Source organism: Triticum aestivum, chromosome 3A, assembly GCF_018294505.1.
Source record: "Triticum aestivum cultivar Chinese Spring chromosome 3A, IWGSC CS RefSeq v2.1, whole genome shotgun sequence".
In the NCBI taxonomy this organism is placed as follows: Eukaryota; Viridiplantae; Streptophyta; class Magnoliopsida; order Poales; family Poaceae; genus Triticum; species Triticum aestivum.
Window position 1 is genome coordinate 547,576,419 of NC_057800.1, and position 9,320 is coordinate 547,585,738.

Sequence of the window (9,320 nt, forward strand, 5' to 3'; positions counted from 1 at the left end):
TTGCTAGTGAGTAAAGGGCATCATCAACTGCCTGCCCATCCTTCCGCATCTTCTTAACCTATGGTTAGAAAATGGACAAGATGATCATCTTATGTACTCAATATATTAAAAAAACTGACAGTGCAATTCAGAAGCTTACATGGCTCTTGAACCATTTCCCAAATCCTGCCATAACCAGTTTGTCAATGTTTCTTGGATTTTGCGGTAGTAACTCCTTTTTGTAGATGTTGCACAACATAGTGATCGCGTCAAACATCTAAATATATAGGAATGTGCTGCAAGTTCAGTACATTATGATGTATAAGCTGTAGTACTTAGCACTTACTTGATATAAGGTAGTATCTCAGGACAGTTATTCAACACATACCAAACCATTTTGTCCAAATCTTTAGGTTTGTCCTCTTGTCGACTCTTCCCTGTAATTCGAATAGAATAATCGAAAACATTGAGCCCAGTGTCGGTGTCAAAACCGGCGGATCTCGGGTAGGGGGTCCCGAACTGTGCGTCTAGGCCAGATGGTAACAGGAGGCAAGGGACACGGAGTTTTACCCAAGTTCGGGCCCTCTCGATGGAGGTAAAACCCTACGTCCTGCTTGATTAATATTGATGATATGGGTAGTACAAGAGTAGATCTACCACGAGATTGAAGAGGCTAAACCCTAGAAGCTAGCCTATGGTATGATTGTTGTTGTTTATGTTATCCTACGGACTAAAACCCTCCGGTTTATATAGACACCGGAGAGGGTTAGGGTTACACAAAGTCGGTTACAATGGTAGGAGATCTACATATCCGTATCGCCAAGCTTGCCTTCCACGCCAAGGAAAGTCCCTTCCGGACACGGGACGGAGTCTTTAATCTTGTATCTTCATAGTCCAGGAGTCCGGCTGAAGGTATAGTCCGGCTATCCGAACACTCCCTAATCCAGGACTCCCTCAGTAGCCCCTGAACCAGGCTTCAATGACGACGAGTCCGGCGTGCATATTGTCTTCGGCATTGCAAGGCGGGTTCCTCCTCCAAGTACTTCATAGAAGATTTTGAACACAAAGATAGTGTCTGGCTCTACAAAATAAGTTTCCACATATTGCCATAGAGAGAATAATATTTACACCAATCTAATCTACTGACGTATTCCGTAGCGTGACACACCACGGCCAAGCCTTTACCCAAGTCGTTTTATTATCCCACCTCAGTGCGTCATGCGAGGCGGTTTCCTTGGCACGTCTTGTTAAAGCAGAGATCGTGTCCCCTTATCCCGGGATTCTCATCAATACGGGCGTGGGTAACCCAACCGCTTCTAGGACTCCTAGATTATAGGCAAGTCCAAACGGACACGGAGAGGACGCTTGATATTCACCCTCTTTATAAAGGGGACAAGGCTTTTTTTCCCTCCCGTGCTCAATCGAATCCTTCCCCCACCTCAAGCTCAAACGCCCGAAGTTCAGGTCAGGTGCTCCGAACCTTCAGTCATGTCCGGATCTAGCCTTCAAGGCCGATGGATGCCTTCCTCCGTCACGGAAGAAGACATCAAGAAGTTGAGGGAGGCCAGATATCTGACCGCCGAGATTTTTCATCGGCTGCCTCCCCGAGGGCAGGCCGTCCCCACCCCCGAACCCAATGAGAACGTCGTGTTCATTTCCCACTTCCTCCGAGGTCTAGGCCTTGCCCTGGATCCTTTCGTCAGGGGTTTGATGTTTTACTACGGGCTAGATTTTCATGATCTAGCTCCGGACTCCTTTCTTCATATCACGACATTTATTATCGTGTGCGAGGCCTTCCTCCGGGTTACCCCTCACTTTGGCCTATGGCTCAAGACCTTTGAAGTGAAGCCGAAGATGATCGAGGGGCAACATGCAGCGTGTGGAGGTGCCTCAATACGCAAGATGACGGGAGCTCCATGGCCTTCCATCCCAGAGGTGTCTGAATTGTGGCAACAGGAGTGGTTCTACATCACGGCTCCTAGAAGTGCCAAGTGGGCGGCCCCCCTATTTTCCGCTCGGGCCCTCCACCACAGCTGATGTCATGGATCAGCAGAGGTCTGAGCTGGGGTCTAGTCAAGGACGTGCCTATACTGCAAGGCCGCATTCGAGATCTCTTCAATGGAGATTTCAGTTTGGTTGCGGTAATACAGGTTATGCTGGTTCGTCAAGTCCAGTCTGGCAAATGCTGGCCTCTTCGCCTGTGGGAGTTCAATCCCGAGGGACCGCATGCCATTCAAAATTTTCTCGGCCTGACGCACGAGGAGATGTACAAGTCATTCTTCGGACCTCAGGTGGAGTGTCCGGAAATCACCGAGGACGTGGGCCTGAGTAGTAACCGCATCGCCGAACAGGTAAGGCATCTTCCGGCTGAACATACTATCTCTATTTGTTACGAAGTTATTTCTGAGAGTTCACTTTTTGACCAGGACTGGCTAACAAAGGCGAAGTTGATTCAGTGTTCAGCCCCCCTCCCTGAGGGTTTGGAAAATCCGGTATTGGAAAAGATGCTCCAGACCGCACCTTGCCCGGAGCCCTTGAAGGAAGATACTGTGGAGGATAATGCGGGCGGACGCAGACCCCCAACGCTGCGCATTCTAGCCGAGGGAGCAAGCATCTCCATGAGGGAAGGTGACCAGAAGAGGAAAAGGACTGCGCCCGGGGATTCAGAAGCTGAAGCTTCCAAACGGGAAAAGAAGTCTTCCACAGAGGGTCCTACCTTGGGGGGCGCTGTTGCCGCACAAAGTCCGCGGGAGGATCAATTCTCCCACGAGGCGTAAGCGACCCGAAATACTTTTAATAGTACAGACATGCCATCTTTTTCTTCTGAGAAAATAACCACCGCATATATTTTTGCAGTTCGGGCCTTAGCCCCTCTCAAATGAGCTCATCTTCGGGGGATCTTCTTCCAAAGATGATGGAGAGCGAAATGCCTCCTCCGGACTCCTCCGCTCCAGAAGTGGGCGACCCTAAAGTGTCATCGCGGAGGGCCTCTCCGAGTCCAGTGAGGCCAGAAGATAATCCCATTGACCCCCGAAGCTCCCAGTGTCCGGCTCCCGAAGAGAGCAGACAAAAGAGTCCGACACCGTCTAGTGTGCGATCGGATGTTCTGAGGGAGTTGGTGGGGCGAGCGGCCATCTCAGATGAACACCGTGTGATGATGAATACGGTGATGGAGAGAATATCGTCCGCCGAAAGTGGATTGCATGAAGCTTTTATGAGTCTACTGACAGGCTTTGAGGTACGTAAAAGAATGTATGATAATCCTACACATGCTAGGTGTGCCCTATGTAGATAGTAGCCCCTGAGACTCTGGTTGTCATCAGAAACGATGACGAACAGAGGATCATATTCCCAGGAAATAACCATACTGCCTCTATGTGCAGGTAATGGAAGCTCCGGTGGCTAGCCGGACTAGCGAGTTTGCCCATTTAGAACGGCAGTTGGATGCGGCAAACGCCGACATCGAGCTTGTTAACAAAAGGCTTGACGAGGCACAGGGTAAGTGTCAATATCTGGTAAACACCACATAGGAAGAGCGGCATGATGCCAGTATCTTTAATATGTTGTGACTGCAGATGGAGCTGCCACTGTTGAAGCCTTGCGGGCAAAACTTGCCCGAGCCAAGGAACAAGCGAGGTTGGGTAATGCGGCTGCTATGAAGGCGGTCGAAGAGTTGCAAGCCGAGAAGGCCGCGCATGGCGAGACCCAAGACAAGATGGCCAAGATGGCTATAGAATTAAAAGACGCCGCCGACCGTTGCCGGGTTCTTGAAAATGAAAACCAAGCGAAGGCATCGGACCTTGAGAAGGCTGTTGTGACGAAAAAGGATCTCTGCTCTGCTATGAGGGCAAAGAAGGAGGAGCTGCAGGAAGCCGGGGATATTGTAGCTGGGAAATCCTTTATGTTGCGGAGGAAATTTGGAGATCCACAGTATGCCCCTCTGGATCAACTGTGGAGTTCGGAGGATGTGTATATGGATTTGGCGGCGAGCGCTGCCGATGCGGCCAAGTACTTCCAGGGTCAGACGGACCGTGGAGTAGACCAGCTGTTCTGAAGACAATTCCATTCTCCCGAGCGTCCACTTTCATTGACTGACCAATTAGCCGAATGGGCCGAACTAAATAGGTTGTCCGGACTCTCTATGAGGTCTGTTGTGGATCAGCTATGGCCGGGAAGGTCAAAACCGAACAGCTATTTCAGCTTGGTGCAGCAGGTCCTTGACGTGGTGTCGCGCATTAATGCGATGAGGAGGTCGGCGTGCATAGAGGGCGCACGGATGGCCTTTGCCCGTGTTAAAGCATATTGGGCGGAGATGGATGCTACCAATGTTGCAGCGCGTGATTCGGCTATAGGTCGAAAGGCTGCCGAGCACTACTTTGAAGAAGTTCTTGAGGGTGCCCGTTTGATAGAGACCCAGTGCTCAAAAAATATTATGTTTGAGCGATATGTAATCTCATCGTAAGCGAAATGCTTTTACAAATTTTTTTTATAAGGCTATTTTTATACTTTTGCCCAAAAGTAATATGATGCCTCCTGGGCGGCCGTTTATGTATACATGTGTATAACCTGAAAGATTGCAGCTGTCGGCTTCAACCCTCACGCATATAATGCGGAGGTGCTTGCAAAAGCACGCATTCACACTTAACCCAATGTCTTGGTCCTATTAAGGAGGTGATAGCAGAGCGAGCGAGGCAACCGGACTATAATGCTTTAGCACTTTCACTTAGCCATAGGAGTTTGACAGTGGGGCTACTAGATAGCCCCTGGTGGCTCCGCACTCTCCCGATCTCGGGGTGCATACATGCCTAGCCGGGAAATGACCCTTCGTTAAGGCGGAGGAATTCTAACATTCCCACAGGTCATCGAGTGGTTGACCAGTCTCACGCTATATTATGACAGTCGGTTTTCGGCTTTCTCTACTGAGGTGCTCGTATGGATGAACTAGGGCACAATCACAGTAGTTCTCCTGGTGCTACCTTAGCCGGCAAGGCGGAACGTAAGGCACCAAAACACAGGAGCCGGGCAAACCCAACATTTGACCAAAGACAATGATTCAGAGCTGATGCATATAGGGCCAAACTCGCGACGCCGAACACTCCCTAAGGTATTCGGTCTTTGTGGTATAAACCGGGCCTAAATAGTGGCCTTTGTAAGAAGCCCCGTGTGTCCAGGTACGTGCATTGTTCTGGCGTGGCCACATGCCAAGACGTCAGCATCCTTCTCAATGGTGGATATGTATCAACAAGAGACAGTAAAAAAGGTTTACGCAGGGTCTTAATCTAAAAAGAATCCTTGGAGTGGGTCCCTGCTGCAGGTCTGCGCCTGTGTCTCTGTTGTGCCGTATCCTGGACGGGTGTAGCACGATGATCGTCTGTGAAAGAGAGGAAGTTAAGTGAAAAAGTTGTCGTGCAAAAGGATAGTTTTTAAAGAAACCATGTATAATTCAAGATGATAAGAAATTGCCACTTGTCTGCGTGCGTTGAGCCCCTTGTATTGACAAATAGGGTTGGACCACTTATTTCCGTATAAATAGCGGCGCCGGACTTGATTAGTTGTATCTGAGATCTTGACGACCTATTGGATGCTTTCGCTTGTCCGGGCGCCTTTAGTGTGCGGCGGCCAAGGCAGCCTCACTCTCTTCGGCGCGCAGAGATCGCTTGATATTTCCGTGCACTGTAATGATGCCACATGGACCGGGCATCTTGAGTGTGAGGGAGGCGTAGTGTGGTATTGCATTAAAGCGAGCGAAAGCTTTGCGTGCGAGCAGTGCTTGATAGCCACTTTGAAACGGAGCGATGTGAAAAGTTAAATGCTCGCGAAGGAAGTTATCGGGGGAGCCGAATGTAACTTGTAGTAGGAGGGAGCCTGTACAACGAGCCCCTGGGCCTGGCGTTACTCCTTTAAAGGTAGTATTGCTATGGCGAATTTGTGTTGGGTCTAACCCCATCCTGCGGATTGTATCCTGATATATTAGGTTTAGGCTACTGCCGCCGTCCATCAAGTCCCTTGTGAAGTGATATCCGCCAATTACTGGGTCTAATACCAGGGCAGCCCATCCTGCGTGTCGGATACTTGCTGAGTAATCGCGATAGTCGAAAGTGATCAGTTGAGATGACCAGTGGCAGGACTTCGTGGTGACAGGCACTTGGGTATACTTTCCTGGGAGTGCCGCATTGTTTTTTCCCTTGATTACGTGTAACACGTTTACTGTTTTGACTTCTGGTGGAAATTGCTTTTGTTCCCCCGTGTCTTGCTTGGGGGGCTCGTCCTCGTCTTCACTTGGTGTATCCTCCCCCTTGTGTACGGCGTTGAGCTTGCCGGACTGCTTGAAGACCCAACATTCTCTGTGGGTATGATTAGCAGGTTTACCAGGGGTACTATGAATCTGACATACTTGGTCCAGAATTTTGTTGAGGCTGGACAATTCTTCCCTGGTGCCTTTAGGGGCGGCTTTTGACCTGGCCGAGAGCTTTTGAATCCAGCATTTACTGTCGTGCCCTTCGTGTTGTCTTCTTTATTCCGGCGTTTGTTATTGCTGTTGCACCATGATTTCCCGTTTCCATCTCTAACTTCAGATGTACTGGGGTCACTGGTGTTGCATCTGGCTAGCCAGCTGTCCTCTCCCGCGCAAAAGCGGGTCATGAGGTTTGTTAATGCGGCCATCGTTCTCGGCTTATTTTGGCCGAGGTGTCTGGCGAGCCATTCGTCACGGACGCTATGCTTGAAAGCTGCTAAGGCTTCGGCGTCCGAACAGTCGACAATCTGGTTCTTTTTAGTAAGAAACCTGTTCCAAAGCTTTCGAGCTGAATCTCTGGGCTGTTGAGTTATATGACTCAAATCGTCCGCATCCGGAGGTCGGACATAAGTCCCTTGAAAATTTGCCCGGAAGGCATCTTCGAGCTCTTCCCAACTTCCAATGGAGCTTTCGGGGAGGCCTTTGAGCTAGTAATGAGCTGGCCCTTTGAGCTTGAGGGGTAGGTACTTGATGGCATGGAGATCATCTCCTCGAGCCATATGGATATGAAGGATGTAGTCCTCAATCCAGACCCCAGGGTCTGTTGTTCCGTCGTATGCCTCTATGTTTACGGGCTTGAATCCCTCTGGAAATTCATGGTCTGGCACCTCATCGGTGAAACATAGGGGGTGTGCGGCACCCCTGTAGCTGGGTGTACCGCGTTGTTCGGATGTTTGTTGTGTTGCATTGTATGCTGGGGCGCGCTTGCGTGGTCCATCGATGGATCTTGTTGCACCATCTTTGGGTGCGAGCCCTCGCATTGGTTGTGTGTTGTATGGTGAGCGGTGTTGTATGCCGCTCTGTGTTGGTAGAGGGATCGTCTATCCGACCAGGTGGCTGCTTTAATATTTGGTTGTGGGGGGTCTGAGGCCTCCTCATCGAATTCGGGTAGCAACTTCCGCTTTGGGTAGCTCTTGTAGGGGTGATTGTCGCTGTACCTTGCTGGTGTGTTGAGTATTTTACTCCATCTGATTTGGAGTGTGTCTTGCGCGGCCTTGAGCCTTTGCTTCTGCTTTTTCAGACTCCTCGCGGTGGCAACAAGCCTTTTACGGGCAGTCTGCTGCTCCGGGTGCCTGTCCAGCGTTATGTCGTCCGGACCATTATCCTTGATAGGATTTGTTTGTTCGGTTTGATTATCCGGATTGCCGTTGTCCAGCAGCGGTTCGCCCTACTCCAGCGTTGGGTCTGTGTGATCGTTATTTCTGTCGAGGCGGGATTTGGGGCGGCGCTTGCGTCACCGCTTTGACTTCTTTTTGAGGGAACAAGCCTTCGGTGCGTCCTTCCGCTCCTCGTCGTCATCTTTTGGTGCGTCCACCATGTATACGCCATATGACGAGGTGGCGTTCCAGGGCCCAATAGGCGCTGGTTCTTCATCGTCTCCTTCATCGGCGTCCATACCGTCGATGTCTTCGAAGTCGAGGTCGAGCATGTCGGTTAAATCGTCGACGGTGGCTACAAAGTGGGTGGTGGGTGGCTTTGAATTTCTTCATCGTCCATATCCCAATCTCGCTGACCGTAGTCCGGCCAGGGCTCTCCTGATAAAGAGAGAGACTTTAGTGATTTCATAATATCGCCGAAGGGCGAGTGCTGAAAGATGTCCGCGGTAGTAAACTCCATGATCGGCACCCAATCGGATTCGATCGGCAGAGGCGCGAATGGTTCGGAGTCCGGAGAGGAGTCCGGCTCCTTGGAATCATGAGTCTCGCGGAGTGCGGGGCTGGTGTTCGGCTCAATCACCATTAAGATCGCAGCCCCTGAGGCAGCGTCCAACCATCCGTCCTCGATCGGTGCGGTTGGCTCCGAATTAAGGGTCGAAGCTGATGCGGGTGCAGCCTCCAGGGCACTGTTCGGCGCCAGAGCTAGATCATGCCCATCGGGACAGTGCAGCGCGCTCGGCAGTGGCTCGAATCCGTCGAAGATCAAGTCCCCGCGGATGTCAGCCGTGTAGTTTAAACTTCCAAATCTGACCTAACGGCCAGGGGCGTAGCTTTCGATCTGCTCCAGACGGCCAAGTGAATTGGCCCGTAGTGCGAAGCCGCCAAAGACGAAGATCTGTCCGGGGAGGAAGGTCTCACCTTGGACTGCATCGCTGTTGATGATCGTAGGAGCCATCGAGCCTGACGGAGATGACACAGAGGAACTCTCAATGAAAGCACCAATGTCGGTGTCAAAACCGGCGGATCTCGGGTAGGGGGTCCCAAACTGTGCATCTAGGCCGGATGGTAACAGGAGGCAAGGGACACGAAGTTTTACCCAGGTTCGGGCCCTCTCGATGGAGGTAAAACCCTATGTCCTGCTTGATTAATATTGATGATATGGGTAATACAAGAGTAGATCTACCACGAGATCGAAGAGGCTAAACCCTAGAAGCTAGCCTATGGTATGATTGCAGTTGTTTATGTTGTCCTATGTACTAAAACCCTCCGGTTTATATAGACACCGGAGAGGGTTAGGGTTACACAAAGTCGGTTACAATGGTAGGAGATCTACATATCTGTATCACCAATCTTGCCTTCCACGCCAAGGAAAGTCCCTTCCGGACACGGGACGGAGTCTTTAATCTTGTATCTTCATAGTCCAGGAGTCCGGCTGAAGGTATAGTCCGTCTATCCGAACACCCCCTAATCCAGGACTCCCTCACCCGGAATTGTCTTCACCCACCTCTTTGCTAAGCTGATCAGCTGTTTCAATGTATTTTGAGCAGAATGTCAACGCTTCTGTAGCAATGTAGGCCTCTACAATGGAACCCTTGGGTCTAGATCTGTTCCTAACATAGCCCTTAAAAGTGCCTAGCTGCCTTTCAATAGGGTACATCCATCCATACTGT